This window comes from Delphinapterus leucas, chromosome 16 (assembly GCF_059928025.1).
Source record: "Delphinapterus leucas isolate spDelLeu-1000000601 "Yukka" chromosome 16, BTC_Dleu_Yukka2, whole genome shotgun sequence".
Taxonomy (NCBI): Eukaryota; Metazoa; Chordata; class Mammalia; order Artiodactyla; family Monodontidae; genus Delphinapterus; species Delphinapterus leucas.
Window position 1 is genome coordinate 84,549,398 of NC_143144.1, and position 14,569 is coordinate 84,563,966.

Here is a 14,569-nt window from a genome sequence, read left to right on the forward strand (position 1 = left end):
TAAAACTGTAGGTCCCGTTTCTTCCTTTCTTTAAAAATAGGCCGGGGGGCTTCCCTGGTGGCGCAGTGGTTGAGAGTCCGCCTGCCGATGCAGGGGACACAGGTTTGTGCCCCAGTCCGGGAAGATCCCACATGCCGTGGAGCAGCTAGGCCTGTGAGCCATGGCCGTTGAGCCTGCGCGTCTGGAGCCTGTGCTCCGCAACGGGAGAGGCCACAACAGTGAGAGGCCCGCATACTGCAAAAAAAAAAAAAAAAATAGGCTGTATAAACTGGGAGAAAATATTTGTAAATGATGTGACTGACAAGGGCTTAATTTCCAAAAAATATACACTAAGTCCCCTACATACACACGAGTTCCATTCCAAGAGCACGTTTGCGAGTCCAATTTGTTCATAAGTGCAACAAAGTTAGCCTAGGTACCCAACTAACACAATCGGCTATATAGTACTGTACTGTAATAGGTTTATAATACTTTTCACACAAATAACACATAAGATACAAACAAACACAACAAATAAAACATTTTTAATCTTACCGTACAGTCCCTTGAAAAGGACAGCAGTGTAGCACAACAGCTGGCATCCAGGGGCTGGCATTGAGGGAACAGGCAAGAAGAGTTACTGACTGGAGGAGGGAGAGGAGGTGGGAGATGGTAGAGCTGAAGGGTCGTGAGCAATAGGAGACGGAGGGCAAGCTGCAATTTCACTTACACCTGACGTTGATGGCACAGGTTCTGGTTCCTTGCTGGATTCAAATCTATCTACCCTCTTGAAAAAACAATTCAGTGATGTCTGGGTAGTAGCTCTTTTTTCTCATCATAGATGACACCGTAGCGCTGGATTGCATTCTGAACGGCTGCTGCAACCTTCATCTACTGTTCTGTTCTTCCTTTGGGTCTGTGCCTCATAAACTAACAGTGCCTCCCAAATAAAGGAAATCCCCTCACCATTTCCTGTGTCATGAATCTCTCTGGTTCTTCAGTTACTTTTTCTTCCTCTTGTCTTTCTTCATCCTTTCTCTGTGTCTCCAGTTCCATCAGGTCTTCATTAGTAAGCTCCTCGTGTTGTACAGCAAGGAGTTCAATGAAGTCATCCTCTTGCAGATCTAGCTCCAGCTTCTTGCTGAGGGCCACTACGTTGCTGAAGACCTCTTTGGACTCCTCATCTACCTCTCAAATCCACGAAAATCATGAACAAACTGTGAAAAAAGGTTCTTCCAAACCCCATTCATGGTGAAGGCCATAACCTCACGCACGCTGGCATCTTTCAAAGTTCGCAACTTGAAGTTTTGTGTAAGGGACTTACTGTAAACAGCTCATAAGATTCAACAACAACAACAACAAAAAAAAAAACAACCCAATCAAAAATGGACAGAAGACCTAAACAGACAATTTTCCAAAGAAGACCTACAGATTGACAACAGGCACAAGAAAAGATGCTCAACATCACTAATCATTAGAGAAAATGCAAATCAAAACTACACCAAGGTACCACCTCACCCTAGTCAGAATGGCCATCATTTAAAAATCTACAAATAACAAATGCTGGAGAGGGTGTGGAGAAAAGGGAACCCGCCTACATTTTTAGTGGGAATGTAAATTGGTGCAGCCACTATTGAAAACAGTATGGAGTTTCCTCAGAAAACTAAAAATAGTTGCCATATGAAGAATCAACATTGTGAAAATGACTATAGTACCCAAAGCAAACTACAGATTAAATGCAATCCCTATCAAACTACCAAAGGCATTTTTTCACAGAACTAGAACAAAAAATTTCACAATTTGTATGGAAACACAAAGACCCCGAATAGTCAAAGCAATCTTGAGAAAGAAAAACAGAGCTGGAGGAATCAGGTTCCCGAACTTCAGACTATACTACAAAGCTACAGTAATCAAGACAGTATGGTACTGGCACAAAAACAGAAATATAGATCAATGGAACAGGATAGAAAGCCCAGAGATAAACCCACCCACGTGTGGTCACCTTATTTTTGATAAAGGAGGCAAGAATATACAATGGAGAAAAGACAGCCTCTTCAATAAGTGTGCTGGGAAAACTCGACAGCTACTTGTAAAAGAATTAAATTAGAACACTCCTTAACACCATACACAAAAATAACCTAAAATGGATTAAAGACCTAAATGTAAGGCCAGACACTATAAAACTCTTAGAGGAAAACATAGGCAGAACACTCTATGACGTAAATCATAGCAAGATCATTTTTGACCCACCTCCTAGAGAAATGGAAATAAAAACAAAAATAAACAAATGGGACCTAATGAAACTTTTGAACAGCAAAGGAAAACATAAACAAGACGAAAAGGCAACCTGCAGAATGGGAGAAAATATTTACAAATGAAGCAATTGACAAAGGATTAACCTCCAAAATTTATAAGCAGCTCATGAAGCTCAATATCAAAAAAACAAACAACCCAATCCAAAAATGGGCAGAAGACCTAAATAGACATTTCTCCAAAGAAGATATACAGATTGCCAATAAACACATGAAAGAATGCTCAACATCATTAATCATTAGAGAAACGCAAATCAAAACTACAATGAGGTATCACCTCACACTGGTCAGAATGGCCATCATCAAAAAATCTACAAACAATAAATGCTGGAGAGGATGTGGAGAAAAGGGAACCCTCTTGCACTGTTGGTGGGAATGTAAATTGATACAGCCACTATGGAGAACAGTATGGAGGTTCCTTAAAAAACTAAAAATAGAACTACCATATGACCCAGCAATCCCACTACTGGGCATATACCCTGAGAAAACCATAATTCAAAAAGAGTCATGTACCACAATGTTCATTGCAGCACTATTTACAATAGCCAGGACATGGAAGCAAACTAAGTGTCCATCGACAGATGAATGGATAAAGAAGATGTGGCACATATATACAATGGAATATTACTCAGCCATAAAAAGAAATGAAATTGAGTTATTTGTAGTGAAGTAGATGGACCTAGAGTCTGTCATACAGAGTGAAGTAAGTCAGAAAGAGAAAAACAAATACCTCATGCTAACACATATATACGGAGTCCAAAAAAAAGGTTCTGAAGAACCTAGAGGCAGGACAGGAATAAAGATGCAGACATAGAGAATGGACTTGAGGACACGGGGAAGGGGAAGGGTAGGCTGGGACGAAGTGAGAGAGTGGCATGGACATACACACACTATCAAATTTAAAATAGATAGCTAGTGGGAAGCAGCCACATAGCACAGGGAGATCAGCTCGGTGCTTTGTGACCACCTAGAGGGGTGGGATAGGGAGGGTGGGAGGGAGACACAGGATATGGGGGTATATGTATACATATAGCTGATTCACTTTGTTATAAAGCAGAAACTAACACAACATTGTAAAGCAATTATACTCCAATAATGACGTTAAAAATAAAACAAAAAAAGGCACAGTCCAAATGGAAAGGAAGGGATGGGTAATATGTCATATGAAGAGGTGTGCTGATATATATGCATGTCTAGGAAAGGAGAAGGCTAACATGTGATATCCTGTTTGTTAAGAGTAATAAAAATAGCAAAGTTTACAAAAAAAAGTTGCCATATGATCCAGCAGTTCCAATCCTGGGCATATATCCAGACAAAACTATAATTCAAAGAAATAAATGCACTGCTATATTCATAGCAGCACTCTTCACAATAGTCAAGACATGGAAACAACCTAAATGTCCATTGACAGATGAATGGATAAAGAAGATGTGGTACATATATACAACGGAATACTACTTGGCAAAAAAAAGAATGAAATAATGCCATTTGCAGCAACATGAATGGACCTAAAGAATGGACCTAGAGATTATCATGCTAAGTGAAGTAAGTCAGACAAAGACAAATTCCATATGACATCACTTATATGTGGAATCTAAACTATGACACAAGTGAACTCATCTACAAAACACAACAGACTCACAGGCATAAAGAACAGACTTGTGGTTGCTAAGGGGATGGAGGGGTGGGGGAGGGATGGACTGGGAGTTTGGGATTAGCAGATGCAAACTAGTGTACATAGGATGGATAAAGAACAAGGTCCTACTGTAGAGCACAGGGAACTATATTCAATATCCTATGATAAACCATAATGGAAAAGAAGATGAAAAAGAGTGTACACATATGTCAAACTGAATCACTTTGCTGTACAGTAGAAAGTAACACAACATTGTAAATCAACTATACTTCAACAAAATAATTATTTTTTAAAGGCCATATAGTAAGTTGATACCATATTTGGAAACTGATGCATTCCTTCTCAGCTCTGGTAAGAACGGGCTAAAAAATACAACAAACTAGTGAATATAACAGAAAAGAAGCAGACTCACAGATCTAGAGAACAAACTAGTGGTTACCAGTGGGGGTGGGGCAATAAAGGGGTCAGGGAGGAAGAGGTACAAACTGTGAGGTACAAAATAAACTACAAGGGTATATTGTAGGAATATAGCCAATATGTTAAAAAAACTATAAATAGAGTATAACCTTTAAAAATTATGAATAACTGCATTGTACACCTGTAAGTTAGATAATATTGTATAGCAGCTATACTTCAACTAAAAAAACAAGGAAGGAAGGAAGAAAGAAACGAGAGAGGGAGGGAGGGAGGGAGGGAGGGAAGGAGAGAGAGAGAGAAAGAGAAAAGAAAGAAAGAAAGGAAAGGAAAAAAAGGAAAGGAAGGAAGGAAAGAAAAGAAAGAAAGAAAAGGAAAGAAAGGAAGGAAGGAAGGAAGGAAGAAAGAAAAAAGAAAGGCAAAATAGAAGGAACCTGGCTGTGTCTAACCAGAGCCACCAAGCATGCCCAAGCCGGACGTCACCTCGGCCCAGCTGGTACCTGAGGAGTCCCGGGCACCACTTGGCCAACCTTCCAGGCTCAGATGTGGGCACGTCCCTTTGACATTTGCCATGGCCCCTGAGGGTAAGTCACGTGTCACTTCCTGGAAGCGTTTTAAGGGCCAAGTTCTAGCATCAGTCAGCATTTGCTTCCCTTCTGGGTGGCTGAGCAGCCAGTTTAGAAGGAGATGGACCAGCCTGGGACCCTCTCAAGGGTCTGGGCCACCTGGACCCAAGCGTGAGCCAGAGATAACTCGGGTTATTTTAATCCACTATGGTTGGGGAGCCCTTTGTTATTACTTAGCTTATCCTAACAAACAACCTGAACATCTTTCAGGAAAGGAGAACTTAAGCCAAGATTGCAACCCGTTCAGAGCCCAGCGCCACGTGGTGAGGGCACGCAGAGGGGCTGCCTCCCTTACTTATCCAAAAAAGCCAGCTGATCGCCGAGCAGGCAGGGGGATACACACTGGTGGGCCAAACGTGGCACATAGGCCACCGGCTGGGACCTCGACTTCAAAGACATGACGGTGAGTACCCAGGGGGAACGCCACACAGCCAGGAGAAACAGTGGGCTCCCCAAGCGTGCTGGAGGGCATGGAGTCCGTGGGCGGCAGGAACATAGAATCCTGTTGAAATGTTCATACACAAGAAGAAATGTGGACATTTGCACAGTCACAAATGCACTAACAAAATGTGATATATCCGTACAATGGGATATTATTCAGCCATAATGAGGAATAAAATACTAACACACTCTTCACCACAGATGAACCTTGAAGACATTATACTGAGTGAAAGAAGCCAGACACGAAAGACCGTGCATTGCGTGATTCCATTTACATGAAATGTGCAGAGCAGGGAAATCTATGGAGATAGAAAGTAGACAGAAAACAGGCCGCGTAGGGCTCGCGGGTGTTCAGCTGCTTTCTGAGGTGATGACGAGACGCTAAAATTGACTGTGGTGATGGGTGCACTTATCTGTGAATACACACTTTAAATGGGTGAGGTGTATGTTATGTGACTTGTATCTCAATAAACTAGTTTTGAAAAAGAAATGTGTGTATCTGTACTTACACAGCCAAGACCTGCCAATGGCATTTGCTCCGGGGATGGGACTAGGGCAGGAAGAGGATGGGAGCTTTTTGCTCTGAGCTTTGAACTGTGTCTCTGTTTCATTTCCGAATTGTAGGAAGTTTTGCAATAAGCAGTTACTTTTGCTACTGGGGAGAAAAGGAGGCCCACAGCCTGTGTCTGCCAGTCTGACGTCCTGCAGATTCACCAACATCCTCTTCCTGCTTTTTAAGAAGGCCGAGTCCACGTGGGCTTTGCTGCGCCGAACGCCCTCCGTGTGCCCGTCTGGCTGGGAGAGCGCAGTCCTCAGAAGCCCAGCAAGTGCTCGTGAACTTCTGGGAAAACGCACGTACATTCTCCTAAGTGACCTCGGCCGACCCTTCCCTGTTTCTGGATGGCGTTGCAGCCATTTATGGTAAAACTGAACTGGGCTCCACATCAATCCTTTTCTTGTTGAAAGGTTCTGGTTATAAACCACATCCTCAGAAGGATAATTAAAAGATGGATTAGACGGGCCATCCTGCTTTCTTGGGGCAGATAACTTGGATGCAGGCCCGCAGCCGGTGAGAGCTCACCCAGTCAGCTCGCTGTGGTCATCGTGACGTGCGGGTCTCGGCTGGTGTCTTAGGTAAGATGCACGTGGCTGGGGCGAAAGTTACCATCACTGCACATGTATCCTGCATTGTTCACTTTTGACAAAACAGACTTTTAGTTCCAGAGGTGGCTTGCGTCTAGAATGGCTGTTGGATCCTTACGAATGAAGCTTTATTTCCACGAGCTCGCCCCTGACATGGGCTTCGAGAAAAGCATGCAGACGCTAGCCAGAGGGGCACCGTGGAGGAACAGCGGGACAGCATCCACGAGCAGGACAAGTCTGGCTCTGCAGTCAGGAGGGGGCCTGCTTGGAGCCAGGCCCGCGTGGAGCCTCCGCCCGTCTGCCATCGCCTGGTCAGCCTCCCACTCCATCTGGCACAGGTGTGCGTGTGGCTGCCCTGGGGTCTGGATTCCCACGTTCTACTTTGTCCCTGCTGTGGAGTTTTGGAGGAAAACACCAGCCTGGCATATTTAGCCCTAAAGTCCAGCCAAAGTGGAGGCAGGGCACATTCAGGAGACCCGTGGGTCCTGCTTTGCTGCGGCCCTGTGAAGCCTATCAGGAGGACTTGTGGGATGAGTGGGGACCCACAGGGCAGAGACAGGCCTAGAAGAGGGAGACCCACACTCTGACCTGTGACATTCTCTCCTGGGCAGTGGCTGCACCTCCCGGTGTCTCAGCGCCCAGCCCTCACGGGATCTGGTGAGCGCACTCGGCCTGCCGCAGACTCCCAGTGCCATGGGGGCCTTGGCGCTGCTCCAGGGCAAGGCCGTGTCGTTGTCGGTTTGATGTGTCTGTCTCCTCAACTGGACAGCCGCACGGGGCACGGAGTGGCACCCGCGAGATACAGTTCCCAGCACGCAGCAGGTATTTTAGATGGGGCTCTTCAGGTCGGAAAAAAAGAGAAATCTACCGTAACTCAAGCACGAAAGGTGTAGTAGCCTCAGCACTGCTCTCAGGTGGAGGTTTGGTTGCCGGACTGACTCTGGCGAACAAGCTGACAGAGGCCGTTTATTGGTGGGTTGCCAGGAGCTCCCAGAATTGATGGGAGAAGGGGCACCACAGGTGTTCCAGGCATCTCAGAGCAGGAGGCAGACAGTCGTCTGGCTGTTGAGGGCTTGAGGGCTCTCCCATCATGCAAAGCTGGGTCCCAGGTGGTGTTGCTGGGGGTACCACGTAGGCTGTGCTGTGGTCACTGCCCCATGAGGACAGAAGGCTTGGTGGCTGGGGGAGAGCGCCAGGCAGGTGGCATTGAGAGCTTCAGAGGGCAGTGGTGGCAGCTCTCACAGGCTACTGGGGCCCAGGGACAGGAGTGGGACTCCTGTCCCTCCCTCCAGTGCAGAGCTGGGGCTCAGAGCCAGACGGGGAGAGGGGACCGATGTCCCCATGGCTTCACTCCCGGACTGGAGGCAGGTCTCGTGCAGGCTGAACAACGGCCACCGTGGTGGCTGACCGGGAATCGGGCGGGATCTCACCCCCTCCTCGCTCTGTGAGCCCCACCCTGATGCTCTAATCACAGTTTCTGTGGATGGGACCTCGCCTGGCAGACAAGTGACTATTACTTTCTATGACGAAAGATGCCGTTAAGGTTCTTGAGGGGAGTAGCTCATCCTGGGTTATCTGGGTGGCCCGAAATGCCATCAGGTGTCCTCCTAGAGGGACACAGAGGGAGGTTTGGTACAGATGCACAGGGGAGGCCATGTGAGGATGGACGCAGAGACGGGAGTGAAGCACCACGGCAGCACGCAGGCTGAAAGAGGTGGGAAGCCACCCCCCCAGAGCCTGCAGAGGGAGCGCAGCCCCGCATGACACCTTGATTTTGAACTTCTGGCCTGCAGGACTGTGAGAGAACGCATTTCTGTTGATTTAAAATACGTTGAGATAAAATAAGCTTGTGGTGGCGTGTTAGGCGGCCATGGGAAGCAGAGACAGGTGGGTATGGCTGTGCCCACCGCCGGCGAGGGTGTCCAGGTTCACGGACATCCGGCACCTTGCTGAGGCCACAGAGTGGGGTCTCGGGGCCGGAGGGAGTGCCAGCCCAGGGACACTGGCATGTCGCTGCCCCGGCGGCCAGGGCCGCAAACCTCAGGCTGCTGACCAGCCGCACGGGTGGAAAACAATGGTAATAACAATGGCCGATGCTCACTGCCGCACAGCCAGAGCCAGGCTCTGCCATGTGCTCTGTGGCACCTACGAGGGGTGGGGACCCTAACCCCAGCCCTGTCCACACCGCAGAGGTGGAGGACAGGGTGTGAGCCATCCGCCCCGTGCAGGGCCAGGCCGGGACACGTCCGAGGGCAAACTTGATGCAGAAGCCACACTGTCGGCCTCCACCCTGCACTGCTTCCCCGAGGAAAGTTTATACTCATTAGAATAAATGGTTCATTCAAAGGCTTATATTTTATACCCAGTTTCATGTTTTCCAGTGACGCGGTGTGTTCTTGGATGTGAAGGAAAGCATCACTTCAGAGGGAAAAAGTATAAGGAAACCTTTTCTGTTTTGCCCTCAAGGGTGTTAATCTCACCCGGCTGCTGAGTTCGGGGCACAGTTCTGGGTGGGCTGGGCTTACGAGGCTGATGGGTCTGGGGGCTGCTCCCCCCGCACAGGCTGTCGCCCCCATCCGTTCCTCCACCACCTAGCGCAGTGGTGGACCCTCCTCTCTGTAGGTGCGTTCGTCCCCACTCTGGTGTCCACTTTGAGTCTCTCACGCTTGTCGACAGCCAGAGCAGCGCAGGGACCAAAAAGGCAGGAGGCTGTAGCCTTAATGGATCTGAGACTCGGAGGGGCAGGCGTGGGCGTGGAGCCAGGCGCTGTGTCCTGGGATGGCGTCGTGCCCCAGACGGGGTTTGGGAGAGGTCAGCTCCCTTTGGGGAGGAGGGAGCCGTTTGAAACCGTCTGCCCCTTCCCTCTCACCTTTTCTCTTTCTGAAGGGGTTCCGAGTTGGAACCGTGGCTGGTGTCTATAAGATTCATCTGGGGCTTTTCTGGGTGTTTTTGAAAAGGCAGAACAGGAGAGAATTTAGGAACCAGACGGTTCTCGTAAAACAAAATAATGAATTCCTCCCAAGTATGAGATATTGATTTAGCATCACCTAAGAAGTCATCCTAACACTCTGTGAAGAATATGCTTTCAGTTCTAAAATCTTCTAATGGATACGTCAATTTTAACTGATTTTTCCCCATTAGGTCTAAATCTTTCCTTTGGATCGTGCCATGCGGCTGTCATGAGCGCTGATAACATGACAAATGGGGTTAGGATACGCATTTCCATTTTCCAAATGAGCCTTTCCACTGAGGCTGCAGCTGGCCTGCCTCTTTCTAGGCAAATGAGCCCGAAGGCTTAGGCAGTGGGGTCCTCAGTGTGGGGTGTGGCTCCATCACATGCGCTGAGACAGGGCGGGGCCGGCCTCCCCCAGCAGCCTCTAGACCATGTGCTTGCCCCGCAGCCCAGCATCATACTTAATTGCTTGGTGACACTGCCGGTATTATCATCGTTCTTCTTCTTCTTTTGCCCGGAGATGAAATGACTGGTCCTGTGATGAGGCTGGCAGCAGCGGCACATTATCCCATGATGCTTGTTCTGTGCAGGCCCTGCTCTGACTGCTTCTCCACTATTAACCCACTTAGTCCTCACAACAGGTCACTGGGGGTTATCGTTATCTGAGTTTTACAGATGAGGAAGCCGAGGCACAGAGGGTTGGAGATGCGTCCGAGGCCACACAGCTGGAAAGTGGGCCTCGGGCTCCAGCCTCCAGTGGTGAGAAGCGCAGATGGGACCCTTTCTTGGCAGAGGACTGTCCGCCAGCTCCCCGGAGCGGGTCAGGCTGCCCGGCTGGGCTGCATGAGGCTCGTTACCTACCACCACTCACGGGCCCCACTGAGACCAGCGGCTGCCACCGGGAAGGTGGGGCCTGTCCTGCCGCGTGGCAAGGCCCCCGGCTGCCGTTGGCCTCCCTGGGCTGCTATCAGGGGGCCGAGTGGGAGGGGCCAGGTCTAGTGCGGCCCCCGAGCAGACTCAGCAACATCGCAGGGCAGCCCTTCGTGTCCTTCATCGCATGTGCCAAGTGTTCCTTTGCTTCTTTATTGATTTTGCTGCCTTGCTTTGCAAGGTTTTCCCCAGGACTTCACCATAATAATGTTTTCTAGTGAGGCTAATGATGTCTCCCTTAAGAGGCATTAATATTGGAATAAATTGTTCTTAAGGTGCATCGACTTATGAAGTAAACTGTAGTAAGCACGCTGCAGTGTTCCACGGAGCACGGTACACATCATAATATATAGAAAACTGTCGGGTATTCATAACTTTAACTTCCTGAATCAGTCCACAAGGGATGGGATGCCTTTCTAGAACAATCTCTGTCAGAGAGGAAAGCTCACCCAATGCTTCATCTGAAGGAGGTGGGGTGCTTGGCGGGAGCAGCCTGGGTGGTCACTAGGGATGGAGGAGGCCCCGGGAACCCCTCTGCACAGGAAGAAGGTACAGAGCATCTTCGAGACCTTCGTCCCCCTCTGGCCCATTGGAGATTTCACTGCCTAGACCCCGAAACCACAGCTTCAGGAGGACTTCGCTGCTTTGGAAGCTCTCTTCTTTAATGGTAGGTGTCAAATGCATCGCCGTATCTAAATATTCAATTCATTAACTATTAAACATCCATTCTAAACAGCACTGTGAAATGCACATGAGAGCGGCTGTGTTATACCTTAATACAAAATTCAATAAATCTGTCGCCCCAAACTTTCCGACCTCGTTACAAAGTTGTGTGCTCACCGCTTGCCACCAAACATGTGTCAGCTCCGTTGCCTCTCCTGGAAGCCAAAATGTCCAGGCGGCGGGCACGCAAGAAGGATGCCGGGGGATGGGGTGGGAATTGGCCACTGTCACCCGGGAGACATGGGAAATGAAGCTTTGCTTGTTTTGTGCATCCCCCAGAGAAACTACTGACTCAGTTCAAAGGACCCTCAGGCTTTGCCACCAAAGCAAACCCACATGTGTCCATGCCTGAGACCACAGTAGCTCCCGCAGCACGGGCAGGGCAGGGAGGACCACTGGCCCAGACCTGTGGGCCGCCCATGGGGTTAGCGCCCTGCAGGGTCCACTAGCTCTGTGCAGAGGGGACTGGCAGGCAGCAGGGCCCCCACCATCCTGGGCCACTGGGAGATGAGCCCTAGGGGACAACAAAGCAAAGAGGACCCAGGGGCTGGCCAGAGTCTCGGAGCCATCAATTCTAGTGCACAGACACTCAGAACCATCTCCATGGAACCTCTGCCAACCACGAGGAGCTTGGCATGGGGCAGGGGGCAGCCGGGCACACAGGGCAGCTGACTGGCTGGTTAATTAACTGACCCACTAGGTGTTCTCTCCTCCCTCTTCACAGTGTTGCTTCTGCCTGGGCGTCTCTCTGGAAAGATCTCATCTTGCCGTGCTGCATCTCAAGTGAGGCCACACTCCACCCACCGCGCCAGCTGCCATGCCGGCAGAACATCGCCTAACTCCTGCTGCACTTTGGGCTTCTCCTTCTCTCCGTCCCGAGGCTGCCCCCTGCTCCTCTGGCGCCAGCTCATACCTTGCATGTGGTACCTGCTCCATAATCCTTCCTGAACTATTGAAAGAACAGATGAACATCCTGCATGGCCTATGAGAGAATGCACGAGTGTGGGCCCCACAAGGCCCCATCCCACCTTCCGTGTTAAACATGAATGGCACTGCTTGACACATTTTCAACACAACCCACAGTAGGAAACGTGGTTTATGCTGGACCAATCCTCACATGTTTATATCTCACGTGTGGTCTATTCTAACCTTTTAGCCTCTCTGAAATGCACTCTGTCTTACAAAGACCCCGCCTTGCAATGAAACGCTGCCTGGCACCCTCCTCAACTCACTTGAGTTGCCCATCTTTTTGGTACCACGTGGGGTGAACTTCATTTTTGTTAAAATGTCTTCAAAGAGAGTCACTATGATTCAGCGTTGAAATGAAAGAATTTTGAGTATGTAGAATGGTACCAAAGCAGGGCAGCTGATTCGAATTCAAATCAATATTGAATCAGAATTCAATATTAGGGAAGCAGGGCTTCCCTGGTGGCACGGTGGTTGAGAAACCGCCTGCCAATGCAGGGGACACGGGTTCGAGCCCTGGTCCGGGAAGGTCCCACATGCTGTGGAGCAACTAAGCCCGTGCGCCACAACTACTGAGCCTGCGCTCTAGAGCCCGCAAGCCACAACTACTGAAGCCCACACGCCTAGAGCCCGTGCTGCGCAACACGAGAAGCCGCCGCAATGAGAAGCCCACACACAGCAACGAAGAGTAGCCCCTGCTCACCACAACTAGAGGAAGCCTGCACGCAGCAACAAAGACCCAACTCAGCCAAAAATAAATAAATAAATCAGTTAATTAAAAAAAAACATTAGGGAAGCAAATACGCATCATTGGGAGAATGACTGGGAGGCCACGTGGTTTTCTGCAAAACAACATCCAGTGGTTTATGAACCTGAAGGAAAGAAGAGGCCCATAAGTAGGTGAGGCTGGGTTGTGTTTGGTGACCAAGACACATGCAAAAGGACTGACTATACTACCCCCAGCAATGCAGCCCAAGGCAGGATAAATGGCCAAGGCCTACACAGTAGACAAGGAACTCAAAGCACCAAGAAGCTGTTGGGACTGATTCTGGTGTTCCGAATGCCTGTCATTTAATGCGTTTCATCATGGTTTAATTGGCTGTGTGTTTTCTTAGTTGTTCATAAAATTATAGTACAGTGGGCCCTCCATATCCATGGGTTTTGCATCTGTGGTTTCAACCAAATGCAAATACAATACTCAGCCATTTTACAAAAGGGCCGTGAGCATCCTCGCATCTTGGTATCTACAGAGGTTCTGGAGCCAATCCTCAGGGTCAACTGTACCTCTTACAACTTCTAGCACTTAGATCGATGAACTAAAAAATGCTTAACTTAAGAAGGTTTTGCAAACCAGTATCTTTAGTGTGCAATTCACTAGAAATATTTTCTCTTTTGTTCTATTTCATTGTTTAAAAATTCTGGCCATGACCTACTAAACTGATTTCCTGGCCACTTGATAGGCTGTGGCCTGCAATTTGAAAAGATGCTGCTGGCAGCCACCTCCTCTACTACATGCAGGAACCCCACCCGGGAGGTGGGAGAGAGGCGTGGAGTCTGAACAAGTGCCGTCCAATAAAAATGCAACAGGAGCCACAGACACAGTCGAAAATTTTACACTTTTCACGTGAAAAGTGTAGAAAGAAGCAGGTGAAATTAATTTTCATACTATATTTCATTTAGCCCAACATATCAAAAGATACCACCTTAACACGCAAACAAATATGCAAAATTTCTTAATGAGCTATTTTATACCCTTTTCTTCCTATTAAGCCTCTGAAATCTTAGTTTACACTTAAGCCCACTTAGTTCAGACTAGACAGGTTTCAAGTGTCATAACATTAGAGAGCACATCTCTAGAGCCAGGGTGAGCAAGCCTTTCGTGTAAGGGCCCAGGTAATAAATATCTTAGGCTCTGCCAGATGATGGTCTCTGGCAAAACTGCTCAACCCTGCCTTGTTGTGTGAAAGCAGACACAGGTATCACTTAAATGCTTCTGCTCGTGTTCCCGTAACAATGCACTTATAAGAAAAGCCAGCAGGACAGATGTGGCCTGAGGGCCAGAGTTTGCCGACCCCTGATGCGGGTCACTCCCCGCCCGAAACCATCACCGTCTCAGGACTCTCCAGCTCAAGCCAACAAACCCTCTTTTTACCATTTGCTCAAGCGATCATCAAATTCCCAGTTAAGATCTACCGTCTCAAGCTCCTGTCTGCTGCGGCCGCTAGGCAGCCCTCAGCGGTGCCCTGGGTCAGAGTTTCCTCCCAGCTTTCTGTTCACTGCTCAGCCTTTGCTGCTTCCGCCCCCTTCCATCCGCAGTTCTCCTGAAGGCTTGGCATCGCCTCTCCTCCCTCCCGCTCTCCCCATCTCCGTTTCTCTTCTAGGAGGCATTGGCTGGGTTCTCCTGCCTTTGAAAAGCATGGGGGAACGTGAGGTTGACTTCATGAAG

The 14,569-nt window shown here is 48.7% G+C and overlaps 1 protein-coding gene across 1 annotated transcript in view; it reads right to left on the reverse strand.

Annotated features, from left to right (window-relative positions):
- C16H10orf143 (chromosome 16 C10orf143 homolog) overlaps positions 1–14,569 on the reverse strand; it is a 116,896-nt gene that overhangs the window by 25,772 nt on the left and 76,555 nt on the right. The window lies entirely within an intron of this gene.